The sequence below is a fragment of the Bidens hawaiensis genome, unplaced genomic scaffold (genome assembly GCF_021521415.1).
Source record: "Bidens hawaiensis isolate Kalapana, Puna unplaced genomic scaffold, B.hawaiensis_p1.1 tig00004743_1, whole genome shotgun sequence".
Classification (NCBI taxonomy): domain Eukaryota; kingdom Viridiplantae; phylum Streptophyta; class Magnoliopsida; order Asterales; family Asteraceae; genus Bidens; species Bidens hawaiensis.
This window is the reverse complement of record NW_027491293.1, coordinates 18,952-42,337: the sequence shown is the minus strand read 5'-3', so window position 1 is coordinate 42,337 and position 23,386 is coordinate 18,952. Positions and strand designations below refer to the sequence as shown.

Below are 23,386 nucleotides of genomic sequence, written 5' to 3'. Positions count from 1 at the left end.
AGATCTATAGTAACCGATGGGTAGCAACCAACTAGTAGTAACTTATCGACAACAATTTCAACCGGTAGTAAATGGTTATTAACGATGGTCAACAAACTTGGGAAATCACAGTATTCAAAGTTAATAATGGTTGGCCATTAATCAACAATAAATGAGTTATTATTGAAAGAGTTCTTGCTATGGGTGTTATTACAGATGTAACAAATAAATGTCACGATTATGACAATCAATCGACACTCTTTCATGGATAATTGCCGTGTCATTTCAACTGTTGTGATGGTTCCTAGCTAAAAAGACAAGCCTTTGGTCTATCATATCGTGTTCATGGTTTTTCAAAACAATAAATGGCATATTCGTGTTTTTTTTTCTGTGATTGGATATTTGAGAGTAAGACCGAAATATTTTAATTTGCAAACCACCTTTATACGATTTCAAGACCCAACCTCTTTACAAATTATAAAACTCACAAAAACCATCAATGAATTGTTAAAACATAAATCATGTGAACAAGCAAAACCGAAATCGTCTCACCTTTTGTAAATATATGAAAACAACAAATATACAACTTTAACTTAAGTAGTTGTAAAAGCTTTACAACTTAAGTTATCTCGTGAGGAGAGTAAAATATATGGTAGGAGTAAATTAAAGCTTTCATTGGTCGTAGACGTCATAAGTAATTGTAGACTTTTGTCTTAAGTGCAAGACCAGAGTGAAGACAATGACTTTCTTTTACTAACATCAAATCTGTTATAGCTTTTTATGTTTTTTTTAATATGTTTTGTTTGCCAATTACTAGTTTCAAGCCGAAAGTTAATTAAAGCTTACTTCCTTATTTCATGAAAATTAACCACATCCGACCAAAAGTGTTAAATGGGAGTTCATTGTTTATACTATATTGGAGTGTCCTAATGATTAAGATGTTATTAATTTATATCTAGATCGAAGCCACACTAGTCGAGAGTCACGATTACTCCGCCAATATATCGGCATCATACAAAATCAGTGAACATTGATCATGTACACACGGGGCGAGGAAATAGGTCTTTATTGATATAAGAACTATATAAGTATGATGTTCGTCAATACGAGTCTGTGACAACTAGGTGTCATACTCAAATCACATTATTGTTGTGTAGGATAACTGATGTGAAAATGAAATAAGATTCTAGCATAACTTAGTAAAAAGTTGTTTTCAAAAGATGTGTTCACTGAAATGATTAAAGTTGTTCCATATAATTTCGAGATTAGAAGATTTAACGTTTTAGATACGATCTCAAGACTCAAGTAAAAACAAAATATATGTTACTGGTGACAAGCAAAAGAGCAGGCAGCTTTCTTGAAAAGGGATCAATCACAGTCGGTGTTAAAGTTAAAAAAAATTTCTTCATAGTATACGAAACTTTTAAGTATAACTTCACTATTTATAAAATTATGTAACCAAATTAGCAACGTAAATATTGGGAAATTTTCTTTTAACGATGATCTTGATAATGATTATACTTTATTACACTCTGTATCGAAATCATTTTTTACACCGTTGTAATTTTCATTTTTTAAAAAATGTAACAAAGAAAGATCGACTTAAGGTCAAATCAGATGCCCAATTTATCCACAACAAAGAATCATAAGTATTGATATAATCGACTACAATTCAGCAAAACATATAAGTTGCAAAAGAAAGATATTTCATACATATCATACTTTTTCATTAGTGCGCGAAGATTGGAAACTCATAACAAATTTTCTCCACGCATCACCTACTGTCATAATTCAAAACAATATGAATTGTTTTAAGGAATCAAGATTAATATATGGTTATTGTTACAATATAAATATTAAGCACTTCAAACACTTTTATACAATTAAAGTGGAAACGTACAGGGCTTAAGACTCGAGAGTGAAAAAAGGTTCATGAATGAAACTAAATTATGCATGCATACATCAATTTTTCAAACCTGTGTTGCCTATGAGACAAACTTGTTTTGCCTTTTAATATATTTAACAGGGACCTGAAAACTATTATTAAAATACGTTAAAGGGTTTGTAAAACAATAACAAGTGACGAAAATTGACATACATGATACATCTGCCGAGTAACCAACGAACAGTATAGGGGTTTAGTTTATTAATTATTATTTGTGTTATTTGAAATTATTGTATGTGATTTGTAATTTGTGATGATAGTTATCGAGAGCGAAATCTTAGATATAAACTGCAAAGAGGTTATCAGACAATTTGCTGTCAATAATGTTAAGAGATCTTCACGAATCATTGGGTAGTGGTTAACTATTATTGTATTTGATATATTACTATATTTTTGCTATTTTAATTGTTTCAACGTTAATGTCATTAAAAAATATAGCTTATATATTTCATTATTCATTAAGGCCTACGGACCTTTTTATTTAGACTGGGCCGAGGTATGATTTTTGTAGGAAGGATAAGAAGAAATCTAGTCCATTGATTTTTCGTATTGATGGTTGAGATTAGTTTATGGGTGAAATCAAGTGTTATACAAGGAAAGGTACATAACAAGGATAACATATTTATTGACTTTCTCTCTTCACATACAAGACATATATTAATTCCCCAATAATTTTAAAACGTTCATAACTTTTTTATACGACATTATGTTAAAAAAATAAAATTACCATAATAATATGCGTTTTTTTATCTTTTATATAAGTATCATATTGCTATATAAAAAAAATAAAAAATTAGTGGGTTTTACAAATTTTGTTTTACAATAATTGTATTTTATCAAGTTGTGTTTTCCGGCAAAAATTCTGACGGCTTTCCGGTGAAATTTCCGGCAACTTTTCCGGCGAGGTGTTGGAGGTGGGTGAAGATTGTGGTGCCGGTGGGCGGTGGATTAGTGGTGATTGTAGAAAATGAGTAAAAAATATAAGTGAGTTTTTGTGATTAAGTTAAGTAGGTTTTTAAAATTAAAGTAATATGGATCAAAATGCTTTTTCTTCCTATCATTAGTAAGAAAATCAAATTTCTTATTTTAATCAAATCCTGAAATTTTTAAATATTGTCTCACGTGCGTAAGAAACCATGCATGTAAGTACGTGGAATACAGCAAACAACCCTCTGAGATTATATTAATTTACAATAAAGCTCACAAATTAATATACATACCAGTAAAGACCCTTTAACAATATAACAGCTTACGTTAAACAAGACTTAACGGAAAACGTTATTCGTGCGTACCATCTAAAATATATATTACACGTTACACCCATCAGTTTTCAGAAAAAGATTTTCTTAGTCCAAAGTCCAGGGAGCATGCTTGGTCGGTGGATAACCAAATTGTTGTCCTACTTTTATTTTTTAGCCCGTTTCATTGTAAATGCTCTTAATATTTTAAAACCGTCTTTCTGTAGTCCAGCGCGGTGGTGCTGGACTGAAATGCACCGACATGACTCTAGAATCGAGAAGCTCCATGATCGGCGTGAAGCTAACGCACCGTGGAACCTTATATTGGTTAATGGATGCACCTCTCGAGATCGCATAGTCCATTAACTCTTCAAACGTCCCATTTTTCACAACCCGAATCTCCAACGGCCCGATCGAGTTATCCGCCACCCGACTTTGTCGATAAACCGAGTTTAAAGATTCCTCCATAGCCAAACAACATTTAGCCAACACGCCATCACTCGGCCGTACGCTGGATCTTTAACCAACAACTCCCAATAGATAACATAATGGCCCAGAATCGTCTTCGTGTCGCCATAGCTAGTGTACTCGACCACGTTCGTGTTAAACTCGTTTAACAGTTTAGATGCATTTCGACCGCGGTTTGCAGCTCGGTTTCATCGGTTTTGTCGGCATCAATGCTTAGTAAAACATTCTTCCGTCTTATGAACTTGAATTGCGGGGCTGAATTATAGAAGCTCGTTACTCGGAGAATGTCACCGACATGGTACCGACAGAGGCCCGAGTAAGTCGAGATCACGAGCTCATACTCTTTACCAACTTCCAAATCCGCTAGATCAAGAAGGTGACTCGAATCATGTTCCGATCCATCGTGTGGGATGAACTCAAAGTAACCCATATTAGGCATGATGGTGTAACAAACCTCGGACGGTTTCACCATTGGTGTTAAATTGAGCCCAAAATAACACTCGGATGAAGCATACATAGTACATGTTTAGGTAAATTACCACTATAATAATCAAGAATCGGAATGTATTGGGCCATGGCCCCGGTAACAATAACGTCTAGGTACTTCGTATTGGGCCAAATCCGCGTAATAATCCCCTCCCAATTCCCCTCACAACATTCTTCTTTAATGAACCAGGCCTGATCTGGGCTCGGTTCCAAAATCTTTGAAACACATTCCTGAATTGCGGGGTCCGTGATTTTCGGGCTCAAGGTCCCGGTTTCAATATCGTGAGCCAGTTGTTCCCAATTCATTTGGAGAAACTTGATGGCCCGAACAAGGCCCGATGCAAAGACAGCCCCACATCGGAGGACTTGTTCACGGTAAATGAGGCCGCATAGCATTTGAGAGTACATGCTTTGGAAAGCGTCTACGCATAGAATGGTTTCGTTCGGGCTGGTGTAGACGTTGTATGGGTTGAAGGGTCGGGTTTTGAATTGCGGGCTTTTGTAGTAGCTTGTTAAAACGGGTCGGGCCACCAACCCGCTTAGGGTTTTTGTTTCGGCCTTGATGAACAAAAAGTAGAGACCCTTGCCTTTATCTAGACCAGGCACGTACCTGAAAGAAAGTGACATATTTTCAATATTTAAGAAAACATTAAAATCTATCTATCTATCTATCTATCTATAATATATATAACCGAAAACCCTAAAATCCTACGTATCGTGATGTGGTCGCTCCCCCATTTTATGGAAGCCACCAGATTGCTTAATTTTTAAATAGAGGCCTCTCATTGATTTAACCCAAATTCATGGGTATGGGTCTTACCAAAACCAGATAGCTTTTAAATGGGTTATAACATCTCATTAAATTAAAAATTAATCTTACCAATTATTTGATGTGAAAATCCTATAAAATAGGAATATACTAAAATTTAATATCCAATTTAAAAAGAAAAAGATTATTTATAAATGATAAACAATTTTATAGTAAAAAACATAAGCGGGTCATGGGTCACCAAATCCAGATAGCTTTTAAACGGGTTATAACATATCATTTATTTATGAAACTATTTCATCATCAAACCCTAAGTATATTATTACCTTTCTTACAATAAAGAAAATTAAAATCCAAAAATAAATATTAAAACACGAAAAATATAAAACAACAATTATCTCAAGCCATCAAATTGCTTTATTTATAAATGAAGGTTTCTCACGCATTTGACCCGAATTCACGGGTAAACGTTTCACCAAACCTAGATAGCTCTTAAACGGGTTATAACATTTCATTATATTAAAAATTAATCTCATAAAATATTTGATATGAAAATCATATAAAATTGGGATATACTAAAGATTAATATCCTATTTTATTTAAAAAAAGATACTATTTATAATTAAGAAACAATTTTATAATAAATAAAATAAACGAGTAATGAGTATTACCAAACCCATATAGCTTTTAAACCATATTATAACATATCATTTATTTGTGAAATCATTTTATCATCAAACCTCAAATATATTAATTATTAACTTTCTTACAATGAATAAAATTAAAATCCAAATATACATATATAAATATTAAAAACGAATAATGTAAAACAACCCCCGTAATACAGGGATAAAATCTAGTTAAACTTATAAAAGTGTGGTGATATGCATAATATTTAAGAAAGTGACATATTTTCAATATTTAAGAAAACATTAAAATTAAACTTATAAAAGTGTGGTGATATGCATAATATTTCTTGAGTTAGATTAATTAAATCATATCTCAATCTACCTATACTATTAAAATAACACAATACTTTCACATAACTAGATCCTCCACATAACTGCCAAATGTACAAGTTTTTATTTTTACAATTTTTGCCTTATGAATGATAAAATAAAAAATATGTTGTTGGTGAGAATCTTACGTTACTTTTAAAATGTTTGTGGCTTACCAACTCAACTAAATGAATTGATGGTAACCCTCTCTTTTTCTTAATTGGTAAAGATTCACAACCTTCCACCTTTATTTTTAAATACAAATACAAATTATTCTTACTAATATAATCTATGCATTTTAGAAAATTATCATAACGTATGTTATTATACATAGGGTTAGGTTCAAATAAGAAGTTTAATTTTCATAAGAAGGCTAGGAAGGAGTATTTTAATCTAACACTTAAATATCAAAACCCATTTACTTTAATCTTAAAACCCACTTACATAAAACCCAATTATATCTTCACTCATCTCCAACCACCACCACTCCACCGCCCACCGCCACCACAACCGTCACCCACCGCCACCATATCGCCGGAAAAGTTCGAAAAAACACAATGAAAAACACAATGTAAAAAACATAATGAAAAAAAACACTATGAAAAAAAACACAATGATAAAAATACAATAAAAAATAAAATTGTATAACACAATGTAAAAAATACAGTGGAAAAAACACAATTAAAAAAAACACAATGAAAAATACTATTGTATAACATAATTTTGTAAAACACAATTTGTAAAACCCACTAATTTTTTTTTATTTTTTATATTACAATATGGTACTCATATTAAAGATAAAAAGACAATCGTTATTATGGTGAATTTGTTTTTCAATAAAAACGTAGTAAAAAAAAGTTATGGAAGTTTAAAAATGATGGAGGAATTTGACATGTGCCTTGCATGTGGAGAGAGAAAATCAACAAATGTGTTATTCATTTTATACCCTTCCCCTTGTGTTTACACTTGTTTTCCACCTAAACTAATCTCAACCATCCATGTTCAAAATTAATAGACAAGATTACTTATTATCTTTCCTACAAAAACTATACTTTCTATTATAATCTAACCCATTATATATATTCTTAAGTTTAATTTTTTTGTTATATTCTTTTAACCACCCGTGTATCACACGTATTCTGTCCTAATTCAATAAAGAATGTATCCTGTTTTCAATAGTAAAACCAGATCTAAAATATTATGAATAAAAAATCCAAAATTGGTAACTTTTCATTTAGTATCTTTATACATAATAATTAATTTCAGTCAAAAGATATTCTTTAAAAATTAATAATGAATCATATTGTTTTTTTATTATTAAAGCCTTGAAATACACGAAATTCTAATTACATATTAAATTAATAATACTAAAATAGATAAAACACAACTGACACACGAACATAAATGAATTTTTAAGTTGCATGCATTAATATGTGAAGATTTTTTCGAAATTTTCTTTATGCAGAAAAAGAAGGGCGTATGACCCAGGACCTTTATCTTGACCAGACATACCTGCGGCAACAAAGCAACAACTTTTAACCACTTTTAATATTTAAGAAAACCATTCAAAACTAAAACCAGATCTCAAATACTACAACTTAGGAAACGTGAATTTTTTAATATCCAAATATAATTCACAAAGAAATTAAAAAAATTAAAGATAAATTATAAATAAAATAATAGTTACTTAAAAAAGAAAAGAAACAAAACTTTACTAGCGCGTACATAAATGAATGAATTTGAGAAAATGATAAATAAAAGATATTTATTACATAAAAAGAAGATAAAAGATATTTATTACATAAAAAAAATTAATGAATTTTCATTTGGCATACGTTAAAAAATGTGAAACTTATTAAGATTTTTCTTTTAGAAAAAGGGTATGGACCCAAGACCTATATCTAGACCAGGCACATACCCGCAACAAAGCAACATTTTTTCAACATTAAGAAAACATTCAAAACATATAATAATAATAATAATAATAATAATAATAATAATAATTTGTATTGTTGAATAATATTTGTATGCTACATAGCTAAAAAACAGATATTTCTTTAAACTAAGAGAATATTTAAGTTTATAAAACGTTAATATCCTAATATTCAAACAAGATTAGGGTTGTTCAAAAAGTCCGGCTGCGCAGCTCGCTAAGAAATAATTTGAAAAAAAATCTTTAATCTAAACGAGCCAGTTTGGGTCGGGTCAATTTCTAAACGAGCTGAGCTCGAGCTAGGTTTGGCTCGGCTCGAGGCTTAGTCATGGCTCGGTTCATTAGCTTGTTCATATTAAACCCTAATTTTAATATATAATAATATCATATCAAAATGAGAAAAAATAAAAATAATACGTATATTATTCCAATCGAGCTTTAAAGCGTTATAAAAAAGAACAAAAGTAAAGCATATGAAGTTATAAGTTTTCTGGTTTATATTAAAATCAGAAAAAAAGTAAAATATACAATAACAAAAATTAAACAAATTAACGAGCTCAGCTTGAGCTTTAAACAAGCCAACCTCGAGCTTGATTTTTTAGCTCAAAAAAGTGAACTTGCCAAGCTCAAGCCAGCTCATTTAAGTTGGGTCAGCTCGATTACAACCCTAAAGTAGATATAATTAAAATAATAACTAACTAATATCATTCATAAAATTGATAATAGTAGCCATATCATGAGAAACAAAAGAATTTTCAATTTGCATGCATTAAAGCATGAATCTTTTTTAAGGTTAATTGCATACTGAAGAGGTATGTACCCGCCTCAACACGGAGCAAGGCGGGTCAACCCACAAGATAAAGACAAGAAGCTTGAAATCAAGGCATTATGAAGGCACTAAGCCAAAACCTACGCGCATGGCGCATATCACATATGCTCAGGCAGCATATGCCCAGGCACCACACATGCTCAGGCATCATATGCCCAGGCACCACACATGCTCAGGCATCATATGCCCAGGCACACATATGCTCACGCATATCACATATGCGCGTGGCGCATCAGCGCGCGGCGCATATCACATCTACGCATGAAACATCTGCGCGTGAGAATAAAGAGAAGACCTCGCGCATCCTCAGGATTGGCGCATATCACACATGCACATAATCAACCTCGTCCTTATCCAAATCAGGATTAGGGCAACCTTGATTGTGCACGTCAGACAACCTTCCAGAAGGTATCTTTTTAAGGAATAAGAATATGCTGATGTTGACAGCTGCCAAATGAAAGGTGGACAACTCAGCATGACACATGTGCTACCACGTGATTACGACCAATGAGAAAGCACCAGGTGTCCCCAAGGACACGTGGCGCCAAGCAATTGGAGGAGGCCAACAAAACCCTAATTGGGTCTGAGCCCAATCAGTGGAAACCCTAGCACTATAAATACAGCATCAACTCCACAAGGAAGGATCATCAAATATCACCTGATAACATACAATCACAGATTATTCAGCTATTAAGCAATACACTCTAAATTCCTTACTCTCACATATTATTATCTTCACCCACAAATACTTATTCTCACACCGGAGGGTTACCCCAAAGAGGACCCTCTGTCCCTTTCTGAGGGGTAAGTTGACGGTGTTGTTCGTTTTGTAGGTGGAAGAACCCAGATCCATCAAATCCAAGAGAAACCATCGGTGAAATTGCATAATCACACCCGAGGAAAGTAGATCGTCTACCAGTGAGTCGATCCACGCTTCTTCATTGGCGCCATCCACTGTTACAACGGCAATCAGATCTCATCAGATCTATACATAAAAAAAATCACCATGGTTTCTGGCGTTCATAACGTTGATCAAGTTCTGGAGGATATTGAACGTGAGGATGTTAATGAGGGACAACAGTTTCTGAGGGCGCCGCGTGATTCTACACGCACCACCAGTAACCGTCCCTTCATCACAACTCCTCACGGCCAGACTGAAACTCCTCCAGACGATCTTACGTTACAAAATCTTGCCGGCGCGAAACAAAAAGGACCAATGGGTCCAGAAGATGAAACAAGTGATCCTAAAGAATGGCTCATAAACGAGCAGCGGCGTTTAATGGACAAGTACAATGAGATGGTCAAGCAGAAAAAGCTAGCCGACTTAACACAACGGCAAGCGCTTGATAAGCAAACTGTTCATGGAACAAAAAGGCCGCGCGCGCCGGAAGAAGGACATGCTGTTCACACTGCACACACTGAGTTCAGTGATGAAGAGGTGCATAGCATGAGGAAGACGCGAGATACTCATGCAGGAGGCTCACAGCTCCGCGCGCCTGTGAACATGGCGCCTGGAGCCAGAGCCGATCTGGATCTGCACATGCCGTACAGCCCACCAGTTAGAGGGCAGGTGGACGTGACCACACCGTATAGACCAGCCATCTTGGTAAAACATTCAAAGTTCACTGAGCGCATCGCGAAGGCTCCCATCCAGCACAAAACCAAGATGCCAAGTGGTTTGGGTAAATATGACGGCACAACAGATCCAGACGATTTCTTGCAAGGTTTCTACAACACGGGAAACCTAGAGAGCTGGACGATGCCAACATGGTGTCACATGTTTGCTCGCTGCCTCACGGGCGCGGCGCGTGTCTGGTTCGAGAGCTTGCCGACTGGGCAAATCGATGGGTTCGAGGAACTTTTGGAAAAGTTCCAAGCACACTTCGTACAGCAGCGCAGACACACGCGCGACCCTGATGACATCATGCACTGCGTGCGCAGGAATGATGAAACGATTGAAGACTACATCACTCGTTTCAATCAGGAGTCTCTGGCAATCGGAGGTATCACTGAGCAACTATTGCGCGTGGCCTTTATACAAGGCGCGCGCAGTGATCAACTCCGCCGAGCTCTCGTAAGCAGAGATGGCATGCCCACCACATGGGCCAAGTTAATGGAGGCATCGCGAGTTTTCGCGAGAAATGAGAAACAAATTGCCCAAGATAGGGCAAGAGAAAGAGCGCATCAAGCTGAGTCACCGCGCAGCAAAGAAAAGAGGGGCAAGCAGAACTCTGTATGGTCCAGGTTGCAACCAACCAGTTTTTCTTCCGCAGAAAAGCAGGCGCAACCAAGCTCACCCCAGCCCCAAAAAGATGTTCGTAATCGCGGGGAGGGTGACAAGAGGGAAGGCGGCAGAGATCCTAGCAGACCTCTGCCAAGAATATGGACTCCCCTCACTAAAACGCCTTCACAGGTGTTAAGCACTGAGAATGTCCAATTCAAAAGCCCCAAGCCACTACACTACAAGGGACCATCAGACAGTGGCAAGTACTGTGAATTTCACAAGTCCACAGGGCATAACACTGATGCATGCCACCACTTGAAGGATGCAATTGAAAAGGACGTGAAATCAGGCAAGCTGGCTCACCTGGTAAAAAACTCAAGACCAGAAAATGAACAACCAGAAGGAGCCTCTGCCAGCAAAAAGTACAAAAGAATCTGTGTAGCCGAGGGAGGAAGGCAAGGGCAAACTTCAAGAAAAAGAAGCGCGCAAATCCAAGGAGATTGGCGCGAGCAACAAGTAATCTTCCCAAGAATCAGGGGAGGCCCTTCCATCAGCAGTCCTCTTGTTATCACTACACACATTGCTAATTACGAAGTGTCAAAAGTCCTGGTGGACACTGGTAGCGAATCAGACATAATGTATGAGCAATGTTTCAGGAAACTGGATCCGGCAGACCAAGCAAGGCTTGAAATTGTGAATGCGCCGATCTCTGGTGTTTCCAATGAAATCATTCATCCCCTAGGTCAAATACAATTTGAGCTAACTATGGGGGATGAGAAACACAAGCGAGCCGAAGTTGTTAACTTCTTGGTCTTGCCCACCGCTTCTTGCCACAATATGATCTTGGGTAGGGGAACGATTGCCCAATTCAACGCCATACCGTCGCCAGCGCACGGCGCGTTGGGGTTCCCAACACCAACAGGTGTAACTTTCGTATACCGAGATCATTTGTGCGCAGTCACAAGTACTCCGCGGGAGGGGAGAATGAAACTTCCAATGGCAGACAACGCGCCAGAGGAATGGATTCTCAACCCAAAATTCCCGGAGCAGAAGATCACAATTGGCGCAACGATATCAGACGACACGAGGGTGAGAATGAAAAGATTGCTCACAACATATATGTTGGTTTTCGCGTGGCAACACTCTGATATGACTGGGGTGCCGCGAGACCTGGCACAACATTCTCTCAACACCTTCAAGTCTGTAGAGCCAATTGCCCAAAAGAAGAGAGTCATGGGGGATGAAAAGGCGAGGGCCATGAATGAGCAGGTTGAGGATCTACTGCGCGCAAACATCATCCGACCGATACGATACCAAACATGGGTATCCAATCCTGTGATGGTAAAGAAAAGTAACGGGTCGTGGAGGATGTGCATTGACTTCAAGGACCTCAACAAAGCGTGCCCAAAGGATTGTTACCCCCTCCCAAACATCGACGCAAAGGTGGACTCCGTGGCGCCATTCAAGCTAAAATGTTTCCTGGATGCCTACAAAGGCTATCACCAGATTCAAATGGCACCACAAGATGAGGACAAGACCGCCTTCAGAACCGACAAGGGTGTTTTTTGCTACACAAAAATGCCCTTTGGTTTGAAGAATGCGGGCGCCACCTATCAAAGACTTATGGATGCCGTTTTCAGCGAGCAAATCGGGAGAAACCTAGAAGTCTATGTGGATGATATGGTGATCAAGAGCAGGGAGGAAAAGCAAATGCTCAAAGACATCGAAGAAACCCTTGGGCGCCTAAAGGAAGTTAACATGAAGCTCAATCCGAGCAAATGTACTTTCGGCGTACTAGAGGGAAAATTTCTAGGTGTAATGGTCACCAAGGATGGTTTCAAGGTGAACCCTGAGAAGGTGGAGGCCATCCTTGACATGCCCTCGCCATCCACCATGAAAGAAGTTCAGAAGCTGAATGGTAGATTGGTATCGATCAACAGGTTCCTAGCGAACCATGCAACCAAATCTACCCCATTTGTCAATACATTGAGAAACTGCTTAAAGAAAAGTCAGTTCAAATGGACTCCTGAGGCCGAGCAAGCTTTCAGTGAGATTAAAGAATGTTTGATAAATCTGCCCGCGCTCACAGCTCCACTTCCTGGTGAAACTTTGACATTGTACCTATCAGCAGGGGAGCGCGCCATCGGCGCAGTATTATTGGTGGATCGCAAGGGAATCCAAACGCCAATATACTATGTGAGTCGGGTGCTGACAGATCCTGAGACGCGCTACTCCATCATGGAAAAGTTAGTTTTATCACTAACACACGCGTCGCGCAAGCTTCATAGATATTTCAATGGTCATCCCATTGAAGTTCTGATTGGTTACAACATCCAGCAAGTTTTACGGCGCCCCGCGCTCTCGGGAAGGCTGACAAAGTGGGCGCTGGAATTAGGCGAGCACACGATCGCCTATAAGCCCCGTCCAGCAATAAAGGGACAAATCTTGGCTGATTTCATTGCCGAGGTCCCTGAAGGAAGAATTGAAGAGGCTCAGCGCGAGGTAGACCCTCCGCGAGCCAATGATGAAGAAAATGTTTGGAGATTGTTCACTGACGGAGCTTCAAACAATGAAGGTTCAAGCGCAGGTCTCAAACTGGTGGATCCAGAGAATCATGAATATACTTACGCCATCAGGTTGGACTTCAAGAGCACCAACAATGAGGCTGAGTATGAAGCCCTGCTGGCTGGCCTGCGCATCGCGCACAAATTCGGGGTTAAAAAGCTAGAGGCCCATGTTGATTCATACTTGGTAGCAGCACAGGTCAATGGCCTTTATGATGCCAAGGAGAACACCATGCCTCTATATCTAGAGCAGGCGAAAAAGCTCAGCGAGCAATTTAACTGCTTCAGAATCATTCATATTCCGCGCAGTGAAAACAAATCTGCAGACGCGCTGAGTAAGATGGCATCAACCAGTTTTGATCACTTTGGCAAAGATGTCAGGGTAGAAGTAATGAGCAACCCGTCGGTGGTAGCGAAGTCTGTCCTGGTAACTCATACAACCCCTTCATCATGGATAACTCCAATAACGGAATTCTTGAAGGAGGGAAAGGTACCAGATGATCGCGCGCAAGCGAGGAAGATAAGACATAAGCCGCAGAACTATGAACTGCTTGATGGTACATTGTATCGACGCTCTTATCTTGGGCCGCTCATGAAGTGCCTAGATGCTGAGGAAGCAAGCTATGTGATCAGAGAGATACACGAAGGAATCTGTGGAATTCATGCTGGCCCGCGCATGGTGGTTGCCAAGGCAATGAGCGCAGGCTACTATTGGCCAGGCATGTACTTGGACACTTTAAAAGAAATCCAAAAGTGCAAAGCATGTCAGAGCTATGCGCCAAACACCATGCGGCCAAAGAACAACTTGATTCCGGTGACCTCCGCATGGCCTTTCCATAAATGGGCAATCGACATTGTGGGTCCCCTACCGCAAGCGCCTGGGCGAGTAAAATTTTTGGTAGTGGCAGTAGACTATTTCACAAAATGGGTTGAAGCCAAGCCACTAGCAAAAATCACAGCTGAAGCGATGAAGCAGTTTATCTGGAGCCACATCATATGCCGTTTTGGCTTGCCCATGGAAATTGTGAGCGATAATGGCAAACAATTCACTGACAAGAAGATATCCAGCTGGCTCAAGGAATTGCGCATCAACCAAATCTTCACTTCGGTATACCACCCTCAGGGGAATGGCCAAGTGGAGCGCGCGAATCAAAGCTTGTTAAATGGGCTGAAGAAAAGGTTGGAGGGAGAATCCCATTCTTGGGTCGAAGAGCTACCTAATGTCCTGTGGGCACACAGGACATTAAGCAAAACCAGCAACGGCGAATCCCCGTTCAGCCTAACCTATGGAACAGAGGCAATGATTCCAGTAGAAATTGGATGCCCATCCCATAGAGTGCTCATGATGAGCAAGATTGATAACGAGCGCGAAAGAAGGTTGGATCTCAACTTACTTGAAGGGCGCATAGAGGCGGCTATCATCAGTGAAGCCAGATACAAGAAAAAACTGGAAAAATATTACAACCAGCGCGTGAAAGAATGCCACTTCAAGAAAAATGATTTTGTCCTTCGAAACAATGAAGCAAGCCGCGCGATACCCCTAGGAAAAATGTCACCCAATTGGGTGGGACCGTATCAAATCTCAGAAGAATTGGGGAAGGGCGCATATGCTTTAAAAGATTTGAATGGAAAGAAGATCCCGCGCGCATGGAACGCGGCACAGCTTAGAAAATGTTTCATGTAAAAAATATCAAGTTTGTAATCAAGGCTTTTTAAGCCATTATGAATAATGATACGCGCTATCTTCTCTTAATGTGGATTCTACTACCTCTTGCATACATGTTTCACACTTCCCTTTATTAGTTTTGAGCAATATGACAACATCGTATTGACATCAAAACAAAATAAAACGAAGTAAAACATACATGCGCGAGCAACAAGCTCAAACGCGTTAACGAGTCTTAACTCTAAAACGTCAGGGCCTTAGCCCAATTCTATTATCTTTTGCATACATGTTTCACACTTCCCTTTATTAATTTTGAGCAATATGACAACATCGTATTGACATCAAAACAAAATAAAACGAAGTAAAACATACATGCGCAAACGCGTTAAAGAGTCTTAACTCTAAAACGTCAGGGCCTTAGCCCAATAATGTGAGCCTTAGCTCAAACAACTCACAACATCCATCCTGCATGCTGCGCAGCCTGACCATAAAACACCTAAACACAACTAAGGCAAAGCAAATGCCAAAACATGGTTGTTAAGGTCTCAGGTCGGGGTCGCGCGCGAAATTGTAGTGGATAGCTGAGTAACACATTGACGCGTAAGGATAAAAAACTCATAATTCCATAAACGCGCGATAACGTCGCGCAAAAAGGAATAATGAAAGCGCCAAGACACGTGTCAACATAATCAAGATATGGCAAAATCACTTACAATATGACAAGGGTTAAGTATAATAAATTTCTTACAACCTTGTTCTTATTCCAACGTGCAAGCATATCTTATATTCAACAAGCAAACATGCGATATAAAGAGATGAATGGGAATGCGCAAGATGCGAAGAAGGAAAAACAAAATTTCATTCCAAAGCGTTGAAATTTACAAGTTTACAAGATGAGATACAAACTACAAATAAAAATAAAAACATGAAGGGCTTCTCAAGTCTCCACGTTGACATCAGCCTCTTCATCATCCTCATCATCGCCCTCAGCATCTGGCGCAGCCTGCTCCTCTTCATCTCCAAACTGACCATAGTCAAGTTCTTCATCTTGAATGGAGTCTTCTGGCACAACAGTGTCAGGAGCGGATCCTTTGGCCACGCCAGACCCGCTAGCAACGCCAGCATTCTCCGCGCCAACGTCGCCGCCAGCCCCTTCGCACTCGTCAAGTAATTTCTTTAGCGCGGCGAGATCGGGCTGGTCAGCAAGCGCGGATATCTGCAAATCATAAACAAAAATATGAGTACAAAAAGACTTAGAAAATAAGTCAAGGTAATCTCATTAAGGTTAAAATACCTGTGCAAGGATGGGAATGAGAGTATTCATATACTTCTCCCCCATCGCGTCCATTTCCGCGCAGGCAGCGTTGCTCTGATAAGGGTACTCGGATGGGTTCTTCTTCAACATGCCATATTCGTAACCATCCGTGAACCCTTCAGCTCGGCCCACCAAGCGCGCGGCAGCGTTACAATCCATCACCAGGGCCTGAAACTCGCCTGAGTATTTCATCGCGTAAGCGCAACGAGTCATGCCCTGTGAGATCAGCCAGTGGCGATCCTGCGCGAGGCCAGCAACAGACGTCTCGAGGGCAGGAACCTGAGAGTTTAATAACTCAACAGTTTCTTTAGTCTTTGTTAGCTCCTCTTTGTCGGACGCTGCTGCCGCCAAGATTTTTTCTTTTTCCACCCGCGCAGCATCAAGTGCTTCCTGGCTAGACGCTGCCGTCGCCAGGGCTTCATCTTTATCGGCCTGCGCGGCCGCCAGCTCCCTCTTCAGGCGCGCAACCTCACTCTCCAGTGATGATTTTTCTGTTATGGACTGGACAAGAGCTTGGTCACGCGCCTCCGCCTCAAGCTCCAACTCGCGCGCGCGGCGCGAGTACTTGGCCGCGTCCGCCTCCGCCGCCTGCAGCTTCTCCCGCGCAGCCTGAAGCTCATGGCCGCGCTTCACGAAGGCGCTGTTGGCACTGGCTCTGTTCTCACTGAGCTCGGCTTGAAGCTTCTCAGCTCTCTCGCGAGCATCAGAAAGATGCCAAGCAGACACCTTAGCCTCTTGCTTGGCTTCCACAAGAGCATCACGTACTTTTACGTAATCAGAGCGGAGCTCTTGGGAGGCAGCAAAGAAGGCAGACCCAGCAAACATATGGTCGTTGAGCAGGTTGTCGCGAGCGCGGTCCTCCTGGAACCTCCTTTCAGTTGGAGGCACAGCATGAGCCTAGAATTCCGCACACACACCCATGGACTGAAAGGTGCTGTCTTCAGTAATATTCCATCTCAGGCGGTAAATGTGATCGGATTCCTGCAAAAGCAAAGTAATTATCTAAGTTATCAAAACACTAAGATGGAAGTCCGCGCAGCGGAACAAAAAATAACCCATACCTGCGGGGATGAAGCAGAAAAGTCATCGCCAGCCCTACGAGAAGGCTCCGCCGCGAAGCCTCGTGGCGCAGCAGGGCTGGCGCGGGCGCCCGCGGAGTCTTCAACTTCAAACTCCTCACCCTCCTCTGAAATAGGCCTCTTCTCCTGCGACCTAGAATCAAAAGCGGTCTCGCGGGGAGGGCTGTGCGCAGGAGGAGGTGAGGGAGGTCTCGACGCCGCCAAATCAGCGCGCAAAACGGCCTCCTGCTCCTTAGTAATGCCGATGAGGGGAGATTCATCGCTTGCAGGAGCAGGAGCAGAGCCAACAGCGCTGGCAACGGCGCCAGGGGCGCCGCCAGAAGCTTGTGCACCAGCTACGGCTTCTATGAAAAAATCAACAACAAGAAATGCTTCAGGACTTGATCTAAAAGAGTCAGAAAATAAGAGCGCAATACGTACCTTGGCGCAACTCCGTTCGCGCAGCAAACATCGCCATGAAGTCCATTCTACCCTTCTTTGAGGGTAAAACGGGGGACTTCGAAGCGACCTCCGGCGCAGCCTCGGCATCTTGTTGCGCTGTCGCCGGCTCTACAAACATTTGAGTAAGACAAGATTCATTAGTAATCCTATAAGGATCGCGCTCATAGAACCATAAAGAAAAAGCAAAGTTTACCTGTCGTGGGCGTTTCCGCCGCGCGAAGGGAAGAGGTGGTGGCACCATGCCTCAGGTGGACAGGAGGCCTGCCCACTTTTATAGGCAGGGAAGACAAGGAAACCTTGGTGGTAAACTCTTGGGTTTTCCCAAATCCCCCCGCCTGAGTAGGAGGGTTCTGAACAACAGGGGCAACATCTTTTTTCTGTCTCTTACTGGCCCCTGCGCCAGTTTTCCCCTTAGCTTTACGCTTTAGTTGGGGCGCCTCCTCCTCCTCCTCCTCTTCCGCGAGCTCCAGCTCGTAGTTTTCGAGCGCATCTACAATACATGCAACAGAAGTGTTAGCAAATGTTGGTATTATAAAGGAAAATGCATAAGTACAAAGGCTTACCAGGCGCATCGCTGTCGAAGACAAATCCCAGATCAACAGGGATGAACATGTCCTCAAAGCGATCAGGGAAACCAACCTCCCCAGCGCCAAGCGCGACGGAGCCACCCTCCATGTGCTCATCATAGGCAGCATGGATATACTCCTTGGTGACTGCACAAAAACAATTCAAATGAGTTCAGCAAAAAGAATTATATTCGCGCAGAAGTAAAGCAATGAGATAAACTTACACAACCCGTCGACTTGGATAACGGGCTCAAGCGCGCTGTCCGCCCACCTCTTGCTCATACCAACCCCCACCAGCGCCTCCTCACAAATGTTCTTGGCGGGGGATGGTTCAGCGGTCAGCTTATTAACCCAGGCGCCAGTTGGGTTCTTGAGGACACCCACATCCGCAGGCGCAGAAGAAATCGCGCGCATGGTCATGCGGATGGGGATCACACCAGCCCTTATGTAAAAGAACCTTTCAGACCAGTCATGAAGGCTCTTGAATGAAACAGTGGAGCACTTCACCTTCTGACTGCGAGGAATAAAAGGGAACCAACTGTCTTGGATCTTGGGCTTGTAAAAATACTGAAAGCGCCGAGGGGTGGGCTCCTCGCGCTGGGATTTGCACATGAACTCAAAGTGAGTCATGCGCACAAGTCCAAACGGATGGACTTGGGATATATGAATCCCATAAAACTGAAGCAGTGCACCCACAAACCTTGTCATCGGGAGACGAAGGTTGCAGTGGGTGAAAAAATGGCTATATAGGGATATATAGCCGTTAGGCGGGTTCGCCGCCGTTTGCCCGGACCCAGGCAACATGCAGCCAAACAGGGTGGGAAAACCCTGAGAGGCAATAAGGCTGTCAAGATCAGCCTGCCTCAATTTGCAGGGGATTTCATTCCACATCTTCACGGCCTTGGCCCTCCCTACCTCCTCCGATGAGCCCTCAGCAGCCTTCTTCCCCTTGCCGGTCTTCTTCAATGTAGACATTACTAATGATTTTCTACAGCAATGGATGGGGGAGATTGTGTTGTCTGAGCTATCAGACATACAACGGTGACAAACAAAAAACGATGCTTCTGAACAACAGATATTTGGGAAGCAGAACAAAGATAATCAGAAGACAAAGAAAGAAAAAGTTCAGAATAATAAACAAGAAGATGAAGGATACAAAAACCTCTAAGGGCTGGCTTTTATAGGCCCAGGAGAGAGAAAAATGGGTGCTGATCGGACTTCACGCGCCCCCACTCGCAGGTTTAAGCCACTACGAGCGCGACACGTGTTCCTGACACTGTGTGAGGGGACATGAAAGGAAACTATACGGCTGCTGCCAGAGTTCACGCGCCACCACTCGCAGGAACAGACCAACGCGAGCGCAACACGTGTCCCTGACAGCATGTGAGGGGACACGAAAGACAACTGTAGCACCTCGAGCACACGAAAGGCAAGACACGTCTCCATCACCGAACCACGTCAGCAACAACCAACCACGTCCAGGGACGATTCGTTTTCAACTAAAAGGATAGAACTTCGCGCAACGACGAACTATAAGAAGAAAAAGACAAAACACCTACTAAAATAGCAAATTGTTAAGTCTAACATCTATCTTGCCTCGCTCGCGCGAGACAAGACACACATTAGACTGGGGGGGCTTGAAGAGGTATGTACCCGCCTCAACACGGAGCAAGGCGGGTCAACCCACAAGATAAAGACAAGAAGCTTGAAATCAAGACATTATGAAGGCACTAAGCCAAAACCTACGCGCATGGCGCATATCACATATGCTCAGGCAGCATATGCCCAGGCACCACACATGCTCAGGCATCATATGCCCAGGCACCACACATGCTCAGGCATCATATGCCCAGGCACACATATGCTCACGCATATCACATATGCGCGTGGCGCATCAGCGCGCGGCGCATATCACATCTGCGCATGAAACATCTGCGCGTGAGAATAAAGAGAAGACCTCGCGCATCCTCAGGATTGGCGCATATCACACATGCACATAATCAACCTCGTCCTTATCCAAATCAGGATTAGGGCAACCTTGATTGTGCACGTCAGACAACCTTCCAGAAGGTATCTTTTTAAGGAATAAGAATATGCTGATGTTGACAGCTGCCAAATGAAAGGTGAACAACTCAGCATGACACATGTGCTACCACGTGATTACGACCAATGAGAAAGCACCAGGTGTCCCCAAGGACACGTGGCGCCAAGCAATTGGAGGAGGCCAACAAAACCCTAATTGGGTCTGAGCCCAATCAGTGGAAACCCTAGCATATAAATACAGCATCAACTCCACAAGGAAGGATCATCAAATATCACCTGATAACATACAATCACAGAGTATTCAGCTATTAAGCAATACACTCTAAATTCCTTACTCTCACATATTATTATCTTCACCCACAAATACTTATTCTCACACCGGAGGGTTACCCCAAAGAGGACCCTCTGTCCCTTTCTGAGGGGTAAGTTGACGGTGTTGTTCGTTTTGTAGGTGGAAGAACCCAGATCCATCAAATCCAAGAGAAACCATCGGTGAAATTGCATAATCACACCCGAGGAAAGTAGATCGTCTACCAGTGAGTCGATCCACGCTTCTTCACATACAGATTCATGACAGGCATGAGAAGGCTGTAGAGCTTCTGTCTGCGATCCATTTCAGCAGCAATGGTTGGCATGAGCTTTCTTTCACCAGCAGAAGTCCCAGAACTGTCACACAAAACAATTCAACATTAGCAACAACATGAACCGGAACTTTTGATTAATATATACTAATAATAATATAAAATGAAACCTTGTGAGGAACTCAGAAATGGGATGAGACGACAATATGGGAGATCAATCACCATTAGCGATCCGTTGGATATAAGGCTGGAGATCATCATATGTAATAACCGGAACTTTTGACTTATAAGTTTTCCGGTCAGTTGCTCCGTGGAGATTCCATCTGTTCAAGTACTCCGTACCGGCATTCTGAGTAAGAATCTCAGACAACACATTCTCTTGAACAGAATCACAGTTTTTAGTCATTTCTTCTATGAATTCAAGAGCCTTGGCATCTTTCTCACACGCCGGAGATGAGATTGCAGAATCAACAGCCATGTTAATTATATATATAGGAAGAGAGAGGTTGTGTGTTATGAGGAGTGAAAGATGGTGGTGGGTTTTATAGGGTGGAGATGAGATGCCACGTCAGAAGTGGTGGAATTGGCCGAAGGAATAACGTTGTTTTGGAAGGGTGTGGACGGAGTTTGCATGAAAATGTTTTTCGTAGGTGTTGACGTTGTAAGCTGGGGAGGAGGCAGGTGGGACCATTCATGTCATCATGTGTATATCAAAGAGTGACAGGTGGGGCCGGGGTAATGACACGTCAGCTAGGGTTTGGAATAGGGAGTTTGTCCGGGCACCGGACCACACGGCTCTTTTCCCCTGAGATGTATTAGCGGACAACGATGGGTTGCTGGCGAACCGACAATTTCAACGGAAATAATAATAATAAAAAGGTTATACAGTTTATATACTATTTTATTAGAACATTAAAACAAAAGGTATTACAATTTTACAAACAACTCCAAAAAAATTGAAAATGTTGTACACTTGCTAGAGAGAAAAGAGATCGAAGAGAAATACATTTCATTCATATGTTATCAAATACCATTACACACATTTGTATAATTATACTACTTCTAACTAATATTGACTCTAAATAGAAAAGTAACTGGATATTATGTTTGTTCATTGTGGTCATTCATAATGAATAACATGTTTCATATTTTTTGAACTTTAAATTAAAACTTCAAAGAAAAAATAATAATTACTTAGAGAAGGAAGATCTTACTTGTGTATTGCAATAAATCAAATTTTTAGAGAATAACCGTAACAATAATTAAAAAATAGTCTAAAACTTTTATAAATCGTTTTAGATTAGTTTTCCCTTTTGAGTATTATTTTCTAAACATATAAATAAATAATGATTTGAAACACAACCTCAACGAAGTAGTCAAATTACAGTATTTTCAAAATGGTGATGAAGGCGAATATCTTATTGAAGTACAAGTAGATTTGATGAAGATATTACTTTATGATAAAAATAAAATAAAATTCGCCACCTTAACCATTTGATCTAGATGGATTCAAAAATTAGCGTTTGACCAATTTACTTTTCCTAGCTCTCAGCCTCTCACCACCTACTTGCTAGACTCACAAATTGAAAATCTTCATGTAATATGTATAAACCCGATTCATACTATAGTTCTTTTTAGAGTATTTTGTAGAATTAAAATCCGCATCATTATAAGGGAAGGTTAATAAAGCTCTTTGGTTATTATCGTTGACCAAGGTGATAAACAATACTAAGGTTATATCTTTTTATGGGTGAAACATAGAAAGAAATTGAATTGAAAGAAGTGATGTAAATTCAACTTTATAACTTTCCTTTATAATGTTAAAGTTCTAGTTCCTTGGTTGGTTGAGTTGCTACCTGTGTATGTTTTTTTGGTAGGTTGAGTTTCTTTCCCTTATAAAGTATTGTAAGTTTGGACAATACATTGCTTCTTGTAATTGGTCACTTTCTTTTTAATAAGATTGGGCTTTCAAAAAAGAAAAAGAAAAAAAAAATCCGGCAACACTACGTCTTTAACTACTTACGGTGTTAAATATCACTCCTCGTGAAGCTAGACGTAAAGATATAGATTTCCAAGATGTATTGGATTTCTTTAAAATCCATCGTGGGGATATTATATCAAGTGTTATGCTATATGTTTATATGTTGTAGTTTAATTTGTAAGGGTTTGTTAAAGCATCACATCAATGTTAATGTCATGTAGATAGTGAAACTTTAACTAGCTCATTCCTTAACGAAGACGTTGTGGGTTAATAAGCTTTAA

The 23,386-nt window shown here is 40.7% G+C and overlaps 1 pseudogene across 1 annotated transcript; it reads right to left on the bottom strand.

Annotated features, from left to right (window-relative positions):
* Positions 1-3,359: 3,359 nt before the first annotated feature.
* Positions 3,360-21,602, bottom strand: LOC143627771 (putative indole-3-acetic acid-amido synthetase GH3.1; annotated as a pseudogene). Its single transcript, XR_013152640.1, has 3 exons — positions 21,295-21,602; positions 21,108-21,209; positions 3,360-4,726 (listed from the first exon to the last, which is right to left on the bottom strand). The product of XR_013152640.1 is annotated as a putative indole-3-acetic acid-amido synthetase GH3.1 (transcript).
* Between the last annotated feature and the right edge of the window lie 1,784 nt (positions 21,603-23,386).